Source organism: Pinus tabuliformis, chromosome 4_1, assembly GCF_031772625.1.
Source record: "Pinus tabuliformis cultivar Carrire ecotype Pingquan chromosome 4_1, CPIR1, whole genome shotgun sequence".
NCBI lineage: Eukaryota > Viridiplantae > Streptophyta > Pinopsida > Pinales > Pinaceae > Pinus > Pinus tabuliformis.
This window is the reverse complement of record NC_142303.1, coordinates 40,703,738-40,720,140: the sequence shown is the minus strand read 5'-3', so window position 1 is coordinate 40,720,140 and position 16,403 is coordinate 40,703,738.

Here is a 16,403-nt window from a genome sequence, read left to right as displayed (position 1 = left end):
AAAGTGTGGAAATTCTTTCCACGACCACAACCTAACGTCTGTGTTCGCAAGTGTGGAAATTCTTTCCAGGACCACAACCTAACGTCTGTGTCTCTGGTTGGTTGACTATTCTCATGGATAACTGTGGCAATTTCTTGCAAAATCACGTCGTTTGTGGCTGATTGATTGTTGTTGCGAAATTGGTTGAGATGTTAAATTCAAGGAAATAGGTGAACCATTTAAGATTCCAATTAACCAATTATTCCAATTGGCATAGTTTTTCTCGAATAAAAATAATGAACCAGCCTACATTCACTAATAACAAATCCTCTTACTAATTTAACAACTAAATTATAATAAATTTTACTAATATTATTATTTCTACATTCACTAATAACAAATCCTCTTACTAATTTAACAACTAAATTATAATAAATTTTACTAATATTATTATTTCATATTCAAGACTATAGTATTTACTTAAAAACCACGAGTCTGGAGAAAATTGGTAATATGTTATAAGTGTGGAAATTCATTGCATGCTCACAACGTCTGTGGTTGATTGACTATTCACGTGGATAACTGTGGCAATTGCTTGCAAGAGCACGACGACGTTTGTGGCTGATTAACTATTCTCTCGAAATTTGTTGATATGGTAAGTTGGAAATTCCTTGCATATTGATCGAAACGTCTGTGGTCGATTGAATATTCAATCGTGGAGAAGTGTGGAAATTCATTTCATGACCATAACGTCTGTGGTTGCGGTTGATTGATTACATGGAAATTACTTTCATGACCATAACGTCTGTGGTTAATTGATTACATGACCACAACGTTTGTGTGGGGTTTAGTCTTCATTTAATCGGAAGAAGACTCTACTTCCTTTTGGTTTGGAAAAAAAACAAGGGAAACGAAAACCTTCCCTAAGAGCGAAGTCAATGATTTGGATTAGTATGTAAATTGCCGGCATGAATTTACGCACAAACAAAGATTTTGAAGTGTCATTACAGATTTTCAAAATTCAGACATTGTATTATACGCTTTAAACAATAAATTAAGTTAAAGGCGTTTTTGTGTTTTTTTATCCAGGTGTATAATAAATTTATTTTTTGTTGTATATATCAATTTAATGAAATAAACAATAAATTAAGTTAAAGGCGTTTTTGTGTTTTTTTATCCAGGTGTATAATAAATTTATTTTTTGTTGTATATATCAATTTATTTTTCATTATTTTAAAATAAGTTTTTTTATATTGTAATATGAGAGAATGGGTAATTTTTTTCCTAGTTGATATAGAATTGTAAAGTAATATTTGAAAAAGGATTAATATTTTAATAATTAATTTGACAATTTTATATCAATTTTTTATTTATAAAAAAAATATGAAATAATTGAAATTAAAAAAATTCTTATTATAGTTTTTTCATACATTTTAATATGAAAAAAAATATATATTTTTAATATTAACAAAATAATATCTCAATGTGAGTTATGTGTGGGTTATATATAAAATATTTGAATATTCACATTTAATATGGACTTACATAATTTTTTTTTTCAAATTTTGACTTATCTTGGTTCCTTATAAATAAGGAGTTAAGATATATCTTTGTTGGTAATTTGAAGGAAAATACTAAGAGGGTGGGTAAATCAATATTTGAAGATAACAATTAAATAATCAATTCACATTCAAGAAGATAACAATATACCAATCACATGAAGCTTGAACATCATAAGTTGATATCTGGGTGAAAACCACAAATTATTTTTTATTATGATGTAAATGTAAGTACCAATTACATATTACATCAAATTATGTAGGCACTAACCTATAAGAGGCTCCAACTCCCTTATCCTTGCAAGCGCCCACTTTTTGTAGGCTCCAACACCCACTTTTTGTAGGCTCCAACCTTCTAGAGGCACCAACCCCTTGGTCTTCTTTACAGGTACCAACCTAAAGGAGGCTCCAACCCCCCTCATCTGCAAGCACCTACTTGCTTAACGTTTTAGATACCTCTTCCACTCATTTTCACACTCAGATTTGAAGCCTTTTAATTGAAGATACCACTCATACAATTGTTGAATATAAGATATGATTTTCCTTGCTCTGCATCAACCTATTCTTTCTCTAACTTTATGATTCAATTAAGATTCCTCACAATTATGGAAACTCGCATTATGATCCACTCTCTAATCTAGTTTATCTTCTACAATTGCTTACATAATTATTCAAATCTCTAAACTTTTAAATGTGTAGCTGCTTTGGATATCAGGAAATCACTCAGCACAACATTTAATCTCCAACTCTATTTCAAATATGCAATAAAGATCTCTACTACTAAGCTTCCTTTCCTCTCTTTCTTCTATTTGAGTAGTGTGTTCTATTCATGTCAATAGTAGCTACCGTACTTTGCATGGGAGCACACATTCATTGTCAATTATTTTCCTTGTATAAATATGAAACACCTACAATTTTGCTCCTCTATGAATTTATTTCTTTAAAAGAATTTAGAGAATGAATGCCAAATTTTCATCTTGAAGTCCATGGTGTTTAACTCCATGATGCATATGATTATGGGTCGAGACTTGGATCTTAACCTCGTTTCGCCGACGAATCTTTAAATGCACTGTGATTTGTGACTTGAGGTCTAGTTGGTAATATGATCCTCAACATTCACACTCTAACCCAATATGATTGAGGTCTGGAACTTGGGCCTTAACTCTTGTCAGCCAACCACTTGCTGCTCAAGCTCAACTGTCAGCCACTACTATCAACCTGGACTCAAATGTCAGCCAAGTTTTTTCTGATATGGATGACCTTCTAACCCGATGGTCCACTAGACACCTTGTCATATCTTGTAAGGTCCCCTTTGACTAGGCGCTATGACCAATAGTTTGTCGTTTCACCAACCATCGGCCAAATCCATGCATCCATATTAATTCGAGATCTAGGGATCTAGTCCCCATACACTGAAGCCATTCCACAGTTCCACCACCTGTCAGATTCTTTTTATGTTGGGGCCTACATCCTGGGTTTCTATGGTTTGGTCCCTCTTTCTCTTTGCAACCAAGTTTGCACTGCCACCATGTTGGATGGATCATCTTGCCACCGAATCTTTAACCCTAATGCGAGGATTGAGATTCTAATTATCCACTCCTTTGCTTCGATGCTTACACCTCCACTATCTCAGATAGACAGATGAACTTGTGTTTTCGGATGAAAAATCTCCAAAATTCCTAACACTACAAAGCCTTACAAAACTACTTCATGGCATGAGTCCCTAGGCTCTACCACCTCATATGCCATGTCACTACTATATCACATTCGTCCATTTGTCATTCCACATCATTTCCATGTGTCACTCAAAGAGGACCACTTAGCCACCAAAAAATCCCAAATCCACCTACCACATGTCACGATCACAAAGTGCCACATGTCATTGTCTCATTGGGCCATATCATTAGTCTACCACCTATCTCTGCCAAGTCATCTTGCCATGTAATTTGGGATCCACCTAGTGTTGGGCGTTATGTAATCAAGGATCTTATTATCTATTGACTCGACCTGTCAACTATCATCCATCCTACTCCAACCTTAGATGGCCAAATGTTTGTTGGAACCATGAACCATGGAGCCATTCTAAACATCAAAACCTAATTTCTCCTAATCCCTTTTGATTTAGGCTAAGTTCCATATATATTTGGAAGGCTCTTTTCATGTGATTTTGAGCAAGTTACCTTAAGAAAAAATTCATTCAAATATAGGCTACTCAATAAACAACCTAGTCATCATCAACTTAACATAAACAACCAAGACATCAATAAAAACATAAGCATCATGCATGGCAACTCAACAAGCTTCCCCTGAACTTGACATCACATGAAATCAATGACTATACTTGACATCAATGATAACTACTACCAAAAAATGCCAACATACTCAACACTATCTCCCTTTGACATTAAGGGAAACACCTCCTCATATGTCTAGTCATTGATAGGAACACCACCACCTTGCAACACTTCCCCTTGTTAGGTTGAATAATTTTCCACTATATACCATTGTCTTCTCACTCTCCACCGCTTCTTCTGAAAAGCGAATGGTTGATCACTCTCTCCCTTTAACATCAATGGAAAATGGATTTAGTTACTCCGCGTCTGATTATTCTCCCCCTAAAGAGCTTGAGGTATAACCTTGGATATAACAAATTGTTGATTTGAAGCTGTTGCCACATAAATCAAGCGATGCCAATTGAACAAAAAAAAATGGAGGCTTAGAAAACATCAAACTTTCCATCTCATAATGCATTGTACTCCCCCTAAACTTATATTTCTCATGTTGATCTTAAGACTTGGTCTATTTTCTTCTTTCCAACCATATAGACATGTTCAAGAAATATTTAGACAACTAGCATATTTGCTAATGAAGAACATTAGAAAAGAGATGAGTGATACATCACTCTCAAAATTTTCCTTAAAGACTCAAAAGGCTCTCATGCAAGAGGTTTGGTGAAATTACCAACAACTTGCTCCTCAGTGGATATATACTTCGACTTTGAAATCTAATTATCGACCCATTCTATATGAAAGTGATACTTTATGGGAATATGCTTGGTCTTTGAGTGAAGAATATAGTTCTTGGATATACTAATAGCAGTAAATGTGCTGTCACATATAATGGGAATGGGTTCATCATAAGTTACATTTATGTCTTGTAACTTTTGCTTCATCCAAAAAATATGAGTACAACTTGTTGTAGCTACTATGTACTTGAAATTAACAGTAGAAAGTGATATAGATGTATACTTTTTTCTTAGCCAAGCCACCAAACACTTCCCTAGGAAGAAAGCACCACCACTTGTGCTTTTACTATCATCTAGATTTCCAAGCCAATCAATAATTGTCTATGTAGTAAAAGATTTTTCTCTAATGATACCTTGAAACTACACCAATAACTTTCATAATGTTTGGCCTTAATGTTATTAGGTACAAAAAGGTGCCAATTTTTTATTTGTACATTGTTTCATTTAACTCTGGTGACTCATCATATTTGATTAGTTTTCATCAAGTGACCATATGAGTACTGACAAGTAAACATTCTTCCATCCAAAACTTATTCAACATTTCTTTGAGCTATTTTCCTTGAGAAATTAATATACCTTTTGTTGATTAAGTAATCTATAATCCAAGGAAACATGAGAGTTCTGCAAGAATAAAAATCTTAAATTCATCATGCATATTAGTTGCAAACTTTTGGCCAAGTAAATGTCCATCACTACCAAAAATGATGTCATCAACATAAACAACAATAACTAAAATATTTTCATTTTCATATTTCATATACAAATTACTGTCATATGTCCCTCTTTTGAAGCCTGGATGCTATAGTTGTTCGCCTAATTTTGAATACCATGTCCTGGGTGCTTGTTATAGTCCATATGATGCTTTTTAGGTTACACACTACCTCAATATTTTCTTACAATTGAAAAAATTTAGGATGTTCTATATAAACCTCTTATTCAAGTTCAACATTCAAGAATGATTATTTTACATCCATGTGATAAACTTTGAAATTATTGTGAGGAAAATGATAGAAAAATTCTAATTTCTTCTAAACTTGCTATAGGAGAAAAAATTTCATCAAAATCCATTCCTTCAACTTCAACATAACCTTTACATACTAATCTGGCATTTTTTTCTCACAACTTGTCCATCCTTATTTAATTTGTTTGTAAAGAACCACTTTGCGCCAACAACAATTTTGGTTAATGGTCTTGGAACTAATTGCTGAGTTTGATTTTTCTCAATCTGATCTAACTTTTCATGCATGGCTTTTATCCAAAGCTTATCTTATCTTTCTTGAGAAAAATATTTTAGCTCAATCATGGACAACATAGAAATATGAGATTGATGGAGTTATTTAGTAATCTTCTTCAAGTTTGGACTCCTGTTTCGTTATTACCAACAATGAGATTTCTAAGATTATGTTTTTGAATGTACCCAAAGGGGGTATTTGGGTGAGATCACTTTTCCTCTTCTTCTTCTCTTTTTTCTTCAAGTTGCACTGCTTCATCTTCATTGTCGATCTAATTAGGTGGACTGATAAATATTGGTTGTTTTCTTTGAGAGGTAACTAATAATCCACTCTCACATCAATATTGTTAACAAATTTTCATAATATATTATTATAACATCTATAGCCTTCACTTTGAGTTGAATATCCTAAAAACATCCTTCATCTTCTCTTGCATTGAAATTACCCAATTGTCATTGTTCCTGATGTAGCACTTGCAGCCAAAGAATTTCAAGTGTTTTATTGAGGCTGGTTTTCCATTCCACAATTTATAGAGAGTCTTGTCGCTATTTGGCCTAAGATGGGATTTGTTTAAAATATGGATTGTTGTATGAACAACTTCAACCCAAAAAGTATTTTGCAAATTTATTTCATCAAAAGTAGCTCTAGCCATTTGTTGCATTGGTCTAATTTTGTTTTGGAGTATTTGCAATTCTAAATTGTCTTCTTATGCCATGTTCTTCACAAAAATGATCAAAATCATTCAGAGTAAACTCTTCACTGCTATATGACCTTAAACACTTCAATTTGTAATCAATTTGGTTTTCAACCATGGATTTGAAAATTTTGAACCTTTTAAACTCTTCAAACTAATGCTTTAAAATGTGATCCATGTAAGCCTGTTATAATCATCAATGATTAGCATAAAGTGCCATTCACCACTCGGGGTCTTATTTCTTGAGGGCCCACATAAGTCTCTATGAACTAGTTATAAGGGACTAGTAGATAAGTTTTCTTTTGACTTGCAAGGCACTCGAACTTGCTTATAAATTTGGCATGATTTGCAAATTGTATTACTTGGATTTGATATTTTTGGCAAGTCCCTCCGATTCAGGTGGCTCTAGACACATGCAAAAGTCCCAGAGGACTCAGAAAGTGTCAAAATTCAAAGTGGTCAGATAGTTATCAAACTAGCACCAAATTGAAGTTCTCGTCGCCCTGGTTCCAACAGTGTGAACGACACTCAAATTCAAACTTGTATGAGGGAGATAGGGCCAGTCAAAGTTTAGGGTTGACTTGGCCAAGTGGCAAGGTTAATGATCCTCGATAGCGGTCACTGGAATCTGGCCACCGGCGGGCGAAATTGTTGCCTCTTTAAAACACCCAATGACCCTTATTTTCATAAAAAATATCACCCTATATATAACTCATTATAAAGAATATTGTTAAAATTTGAAACATGGTTAACATATGAAAACCATATTAAAATATGGTCACCCTATATATAACTCATTATAATGAATATTGTTAAAATTTGAAACATGGTTAACATATGAAAACCATATAAAAATATGGTGTACCTCACATTAATGATTGGGATGGGGCCACATGGAGCGGATCCCGCATATCATAACCATCACCATGTAAGGGAGCCAGCGAGGGTCAAACCCTCCCCGCCCATGTGGCTATCCCCCAAGCGGGCAGCCCCAAATTAATACAAAACCCATAAGAAACTGTGCTCATATATATATATATATATATATATATATATATATATATATATATATATATATATATATATATATATATATAACAATTATGTAAAATGTTACAAAACGGTTCAGTAAAATAAACCGTGCACCAATTTTGGGAGAGGCAGGATTTGATCCCTCGACCTCTCTGCCTCCATTCTTCCGCCTAACCATTGCGCCATGGGTGGCAACTTTATAAAGTCCATCATCCTACCACCATATAAACGCGCCCTCAATGCAACGCCGAAAGGAGGAGCGGATTTGAGAGCGGAGAAGCCAGCGCAAAAATTGATATATTAATATTTTATTGTAGAGCCATGAGCGATGGAACCAGGAGCGGAACCTTGACATGCTTTTAAGGAAAAAATTTTAATGAATTTCAAGTGGAACCATGAGCGTGGAACAGAGGCAGGCGAAACCATGATTGAGCCGAACTTTCAGGAGGGCGAAATTTTTCCAGTGTCCAAATTGGACAAACTTTATGTCAATCCTACACTTCTCAGTGACAAGAACTTGATGGCGCAGAAAAAATTCTAATTTGAGCAATAGATCTTTAGATGACCCAGAGGAGGGAATCTTTGAGGAATCTAGGGGGAATCTAAAAGATTCTTGTAGCTCTGATTTTCACTTTGTCAGAATTCAAAAATTTGACAGTCGATTTTACATTATTCGATGCCATGAATCTGATGGTGTAATTAGATTTTCCATTTGATCATTCCTTTTTTCAGCCACTTTTCAAAGTGGAGTGCAGGTGTCAACACTCAATGTGCGAGCAGTCATTTCCATGATATTTGATGCCACAAGATTGATGGTACATCCAGATCTAGCAGTTTATCATCCTCTTCTTCAAATAACTCCTTGACGTGAGGTATATGCAGTGTACTTCTTTGTCTCTTTCCTTGAGATGCATTGTGTTGTATAGATCCTTGTTTGATGTTTGATGTGGGATCTTGTTTTGTTCGTGATGTGAGATGTACTTATTATCATGTTTTGATTGATATCCCTTTCAAGCCTTGTTGAAGGGATACTCATGTGTCACCATGTATATTTGAATTGAGATCCCTTTGATGCCATGTTTGCGGGATGCTCATTATTATCATACGTGAAATTATGTCATGCTAATAGGAGTCCTTTTGTGAATGAGAATTCCTACAGTGGAACATCTCGTGGAGCCACTCTTGCGTGAGGGAATATTCCTTGCATGATAGAAAAAACACATTCATGTACATCATCACTCTTTCCAACACTTAATGTAGTGGCCTACACCATCTTGACACCAGGGCCTGGAGACGTAGTCCCTCCTGGACGAACTCCATTATCAACTCTTGTGTTTTATGTTGCTGATTCTTGTCATGTTCCCTCTTCTTTACAACATGCATATATGTTCCTTTACGCTCTTTTAAATTCAATTCTAAGAACATCACGAAAGTAAAAGATCTTAGCTAAATTCGAGAGTTGATTCAACTCGGATCAAGTTTGGTATCAGAGCGATATTTGCATGAATGTGAATTTCGAGCATGAACAATGGAACATGCAATGATGGAGGATGAAAAAGTGATGTATGAGACCATGCTCAGAGTGTCCAAAAATGTGGAAATAATGTATGAAGCTCTACAAGAAGAGACAGAGGAAAAGCAACGATTGCAGCTTTAGTTGTGAGCCATGAAAGAGGCCCTAGAAGAACTGAAGCACAACAATGAGAGTCTTCACGGAGATAATGTTGAATTGAAGATGCTGCTACACGAAGAGAAAAAGGAGAAACATATTTTGCTATGACAGTTGCAAGCTAAGGATGAGGCCTTGGAAAAGCTGCAGCATGACCCATGTGTGGTAAAAAGTAATTCTCTGTTTTCATGTATGTTTCCTGATGATGATTTCACTATTTTGAAAATCATACCACAGGAATTGGCTGCAAACTGTTGAAGAAAATGGGGTATGAAGGAAAAGGCTTTGACATTAATGGCCAAGGCATTGTCAACCCCATCAAAGTAGAGGAACTACCCTGTTGAACAAGACTCAGATATGTCAGAAAGGAAGTTGGGGAATGCGCTAGGACAGACAAAAAACCACCAACAACAAATGATGAGAAGCTCTCATCAATTATTTCCAACTCGACAATGGAGGTAAAAGATGTTGATTTCCCTTCAGTTTCATCTTCACATAATATAATTTCTATTGGAAATGTGGAGATACCAATTACAGGGACAAACATGAGGCTCCTTACTAGGATGAGGAACAAGGAGGAAAAACTTGGTGTTAATAGCCAAGGCATAACTCAACCATTGGAGGATGTGCAAAGACCTCAATATGAAAGCTTGGGATGCACTGAAGGAGAATTCTCGAAGGTGTTAGATTCTTCGAGACATCATTGAAATTGTCGAGGAAAGAGAATCATGGGAACACATCCCCATCATCCCATGGCAGTGCCCATTGTAGGGAAAGAGCTGAGGCAAGCTCTCATCGCCATAATGACACCAGAGACAGCAAGGAAAGGTATAAATAGTCTCAATATTCGAATGCCCATTTCAATTATAATCATGTTGTTAATGATGAATGTAAACCATGGAATTGAAAAACATGTACTTTTTGTGGATTACATAACCATACATTTTTTGAGTTATGGAAGAGAATGGCAGCACGAAAAAGGATGAGGCATGAAAGACCCTCTCAACAACAGGTAAAGAATCAAGTTAAGCAGATATGGAGGAAGAAGACGTATTGCAATCATTGCAACAGAAGTGGTCACCAAAGGGCCACATGTTGGCAGCTCCATCCAGAGCAGCGCCTTAAAGATAAAACATCGGTGCATGACCCAGTTGAAAAGGACGTTCGACAAGAAAAACCACTGCAAGGGGATGATCCATTCACATTAATAAGTGAAAAATGGATTCTAGATATGTTAGCATGTCATGGTCGTGCTTTTGTAAATCATTTGTTGCATTTTAAAATGTAAAAGTGATGATGTGTTTTCCATCACCTATTAAGCAACAATGATGTCTGGTCTTATTTTATATTGTAATTTAAACTGTGAAAGTGATGTTGTGTTTCCATTACTTGTTAAAGCACCAATAGTGAGTGGCCTTATCTTTTTAAATCATGTGTTGCAGTGATGACGTGTTTTCCATCACATGTTGAAGAAACAATGATATTTTGGCCTTGTTTTCGTAGTTGGGGTATTGTTTCCATTTTGATGTAAACTTGACCATCGAGTATGTGTTATAAACTTGTGGAAAGTATGAGATGCTTGGGTCATTAGTTGGTCTTGTAAATAAAGTAGGTAATTTGCAAAATAATGTACTACAGGTTTGCAGAGATTTCAGGTGTTGGCTCATCGCTTATGGCTCCAAAGGGCAAAGGTGAAGGAGAAGGAAGGGTGACATATTAGATACTTGTAAGTGCAGACAGGGAACAAATAAGTTGCAGATTATTTTTCATGCTTTTGGAGGACCAAATGCTCCTCAGTGGGGAGGATTGATCCAGCTAGCTCCAGACACACGCGGAAGTCGCAGAGGACTCAGAAAAGGTCAAAATTCAAAGTGGTTAGATTTCTCTCAAACCAATACAAGATCGAATTTCTTGTCACCCTGACACCAATAGTGCAAATGACACTCAAATTTGAGCTCGTATGAGGTTGATAGGGCCAGTCAAATTTCAGGGTTGACTTGGCCAAGTGGCAGGGTTAATGGTCCTATAAATTGCACCAGAAGCAGTCACCGGAATCTGACCCCTGGGTCGGAGAAATTGTTGCATCTTTAAAACGCCCAATGACCTTTATTTTCATAAAAAAATCACCCTATATATAAATCATTATAACGAATATTGCTAAAATTTAAAACATGGTTAACATATGAAAACCATATAAAAATATGGTGTATGTCACATTAAGGATTGGGACCGGGCCGCATGGAATGAACCTCGCATATCATAACCATCACCATGCAAGGGAGATAGCGAGGGTCGAACCCGCCCGGCCCATGTGGCCATCCCCCAAGCAGGTAGCCCCAAATTAATACAAAACCCATAAAAACTGTGCTCATATATGTATAATGGTTATGTAAAATGTTACAAAACGGTTCAGTAAAATAAACGGTGCGGCAATTTTGGGAGAGGTGGGATTTGATCCCCCAACCTCTCCGCCTCCATTCTTCTGCCTAACCACCATCACTTGGGTGGTGGCTTTGTAAAGTCTGCCACCCTACCACCATATAAACGTGCCCTCAATGCAACGCCGAAAGGAGGAGCAGATTTGAGATTGGAGAAGCCAACGCGAAAATTGATATATTAATATTTTATTTCAGAGCCATGAGTGATAGAACTAGGAGTGGAACCCTTACATGATTTTCGAGACAATTTTTTAATGAATTGCAGGTGGAACCATGAGCGTCGAGCAGAGGCAAGCAAAACCATGATTGAGCCCAAATTTCATGAGGGCGAAATTTTTCCAGTGTCCAAATTTGAAAAACTTTATGTCAATCCTACACTTCTCAATGACATGAACCTGATGGCCCAGACAGAATTTTGATCTAAGGAATAGATCTTCAAATGACCTAGAGGAGCGAATCTTTGAGGAATCTAGGGGGAATCTAAAAGATTCCTGTAGCTCCAGATTTTCACTTTGTCAGAATTCAGAAATTTGATAGTTGATTTTACACTATTCAACACCACGAATCTGATGGTGTAATCAGATTTTCCATTTGATCATTCCATTTTTCAGCCACTTTTCAAAGTGGAGTGCAGGTGTCAGCATTCAATGTGTGAGCAGTCATTTCCATGATATTTGACGCCACGAGATTGATGGTTGATCCAAGTGGATATTGGTGGCCACCCGCTAATTCCACTTGGATCCCCACGAGGGTTTCTTTCAGTTTTTCAGTTTCTTTAATTATAGCACAGTTTACTATTTTTAGCAGTTTTTGGGTCCTAAACTTCCGGAGCCGTTTTGAGGACCTAAACGACGTTTTTTGGGAAATATACCACCAGCGATTTTTTGTCTAAAATTGTGTTTTTCGTCGTAATCCTAGAAGAGATCTTTCCAACGGGCTATCATGTGCATCAAATGGAGATAATATGACAAATTCGTGACCCCGGGAAGTTGGCTGTCCAACTCACCCCAACGGGGCCCACAAACTCTTGGTGTTACATCTCCTAGGGTTAGGGTTTTGGTTGTTTAGGGTTTTCTCTTATTGTTAAATAATAAAAAGGCCCTTGAGCCTCATTGTAAGACAATTTAGAGGCATGTAGCCGCCACATCTTTTCTCAGAGATAAGCTACCATCGCCCTAGCTGGTTTATTTCCATTTTTGTTTGTAAGCATATTTCAATATTTTACAGTAATGAAATGAAGTATTATTTCCACTGCGTATTTGTCTTTATGGTTACCTCTGTATTTTATTGCATTCTTGTTTAAATCTGAATCAGTGGTATCAGAGCAGTCTGCTTTTCTTCTCTATTTTTCTTTGCATGTCCCCAATGAGGTCGGGATATAAGGAGTTAGGGCTTGAACTGGTCGAACCTTTTCAAGACCAGCCTTGCAAATCCCGACGGCCTCCCATGGCGGATGAAAAGAAAGATGAGGGGGTAGGAGATCCTATAAAAATCTTGCTCGAAGAAGCCCTCGAGTGACAAAGGAATGCGATGATGGACAACTTTGCCCAAATCCTTTAGCGGCTACCCAAGAGCGATGCATCGACTTCCAACAGCAACTTTGGAAATGCCACACCATTTAAGGTACAAGTTAATTTTGAAATCCCCATATTCGAGGGTCAGATAGACGCAGATGTCGCCGATAAATGGTTAAATGGGCTAGATGGTTATTTTTTTGTTCATGATTTTTCCAGTCGGGAAAAGATTATTTTCGCTCTTCTCAAAGCAGCCCCCCACATCAAGGATTGGTGGGAAACCTACTGCGAGCAGAAGGATGAAAGTACAGGCTCGCTATTTTCAGTCGCACCGACTTGGAATTCATTCTGGGATGCCATCAAGGAGCAGTACTACCCTGTCGGAAGCTATGAGGATCAATACATAAAGTGGACCATGCTGCGGCAGGGAAGGGACCAAGACGTACCGGAGTTTACCAATATTTTCCATACCCTTCGCACAAAGTTAGATATAAAGGATACAGAGCAGCATTTGGTACTCAAATATTGTGGCTGCCTACACAAGTACATCCAAGAAGAAATAAAATTCCTGAACGTCTCCTCACTCGGCACGACATACCAATATGCCGTCAAGGTCGAGCAAAAGTTTAAACAGAAGAAGCGAGACTTTGGGTCTGCGAATCTGAAACAAGGGAAAGGTGCCCCCAAACCGCAAAACAAAGGACAAAGCCAAGGCAGGGCGGCCCAAGAAAACCCGCCAAAGCTGCAAGCAAAGAACAATGTCGCGAAGCCGAAAGAGGACACAGGAAAGTGGTGTGAGTTCCATAAGAGCTCCACTCATAACATAAGTGAGTGTCGGGCCAAGCAGTCACTGGTGGCTAAGCTAAAGGTTTCAGAAGCAGATGCATGTTCTGACTCTGATTCAGAACCTGATAAGGGGAATGACAAAGGGAAGCTGATTATTGATGCGGAGCCCAACGCCACCGTTGCCACCACGAAGATCCAGAAGGAGGAACCTGAAGATCCAGAGGAGGAGGAGCGTCTCTTCCACTCCTAGATGTGGGTAAAGGGCTCCCCGCTACAGTTCATTGTTGACAGCAGGAGCCAAAAGAACCTCATTTCGGCAGAGGTCATGAAACGACTAGGCTTACCGACCACAACACATCCACAACCATACACCATCAAGTGGCTGCACCAAGGACGGGATCTTCACGTGAGCCAACAGTGTCGCCTTCCATACAACATCAAGCCCTTCACAGATGAGGTATTGTGTGACATTTCCCCCCTTGAAGTTTGTGATGTGTTATTAGGACAACCATACTTGTGGAAGTGACATGCTGTGTATGAGTCAAGACCCCGTGCTGTTATTGTTACTTTGGGAAATAAGTTGTACAGGATACCAGAGGTAGCATCGCTTATTGCCATCTCTTTGGTTACTGCAAAACAATGCAGTAAGCTCATTTCCAAAATCGGTAAATTTGTTTTCCTGATGATATGCCCTCAAGAAAAGAAGAAGACAGTGGCCACGACCTCCAGACAGGGCCCCTCCGCACGACAACTATAGATGGACAAGGTAGTGGAGGAGTATGAGGACATCTTCACCTCCCCCACAGGGGTTCCTCTGCACTATCAGGTCAAGCACTCCATTGATCTGACCCCAGGTTCACCGTTTCCCAATGGACCAATCTATCAGCGCTCTGTTCTAGAGAACGATGAAATCAAGAGGCAGATTCAGGAGCTGCTACAAAAAGGTCACATCTGTCCAAGTTCATCACCCTGTGGGAGCCCGATCGTGCTAGTACAAAAGAAGGATGGGACTTGGAGACTCTGTATTGACTATCGAGTGTTGAACAAGATCACTGTCCGTAATAGGTACCCAATCCCATGGATTAATGACCTCCTGGACCAACTAAAGTGGGAAAAATATTTCAGCAAGATCCATTAAAGTCAGGATATCACTAGGTACCAATCGAACCCTCCGATGTGTGGAAGACTGCCTTCAAAGCCAAGGAGGGCCTTTTCGAATGGTTGGTTATGTCATTTGGATTGATGAATGCTCCTACAACCTTCATGAGGCTAATGAATGACATCTTGCGGCCATTCACCAACTCATTTTTAGTGGTATACTTGGATGACATCTTGATCTTTAGCAAGATTTGGGAAGAGCACCTCCACCACATCCGACAGGTTCTCCAAACACTGCGACAACACAAGTTATGTGCCAATTTGGAGAAATGCACTTTTGGCATGACCCAGGTTCAGTATCTGGGATACATTATTGATGAACGGGGGGTGCATGTGGATACAGCCAAGATCCAAGTCATTCGGGATTGGCCATCTCCAACCATTCTGACAGAGCTTCGCATCTTTCTAGGCCTTTCCAACTTCTACCGCAGGTTCGTGTTGGGATTTTCTCATATCACTTGGCCCTTGAGTCAATTCAACAAGGGAGGAGCGAAAGAAAAATTCTTTTGGTCTGAATCTCAACAGAAGGCATTCACAGAGTTGAAAGATCGCCTCTGCATAGCACCAGTTCTTCCATTACCAGACTTGCAACAACCATTTGAGATCGAGACAAATGCCTCTGACTATGCTATTGGGGCAATCCTTACTGAACACAGGCATCCAGTGGCATATCACAGTGAGACACTTTCAAACACAGTTCGGAAGTATCCCACTTATGACAAAGAGATGTACTCCATTGTGCAGGCCTGCCGACAATGGAAGCATTACATTTTGGGGAAGGAAACGATCATCCATACAGACCATCGACCCCTGCAGTTCATACAGACCCAAGGGAAATTGCAGAATGATCGCCATTAGAAGTGGTCCACATACCTGCAACAGTTCCATTTGAATATCAAGTATAAGAAGGGCAGCACCAATAATGTTGCAGATTGCCTCAGTCGACCACTGATCATGGCGTTAACCACTATGCTCAACTCTTGTGGGCACGAGACTTCTGATTGGCCACTGCTCTACAAAAGCGACCCAGAATTTGGCCACACATACCAGACACTCTTGGAGGGTCATCATCTTCCAGATTTTCACCTCCAGGACGACCTGTTATGCCACCTAGGTCACCTTTGTGTTCCTTCAAGTGAGCGTGCCAAGATGATTTGGGAAGCACACTACAGTCGGGCTGTTGGGCATTTTGGGGTCGAAAAAATGGTGGCAGTACTGCAGAAATATTTCTATTGGCCGAATCTTCGACAGGATGTCAGGAAGTACATCAAATCATGCACTGCTTGCGCCATTGCCAAATCGACCATCAAGAAGCAA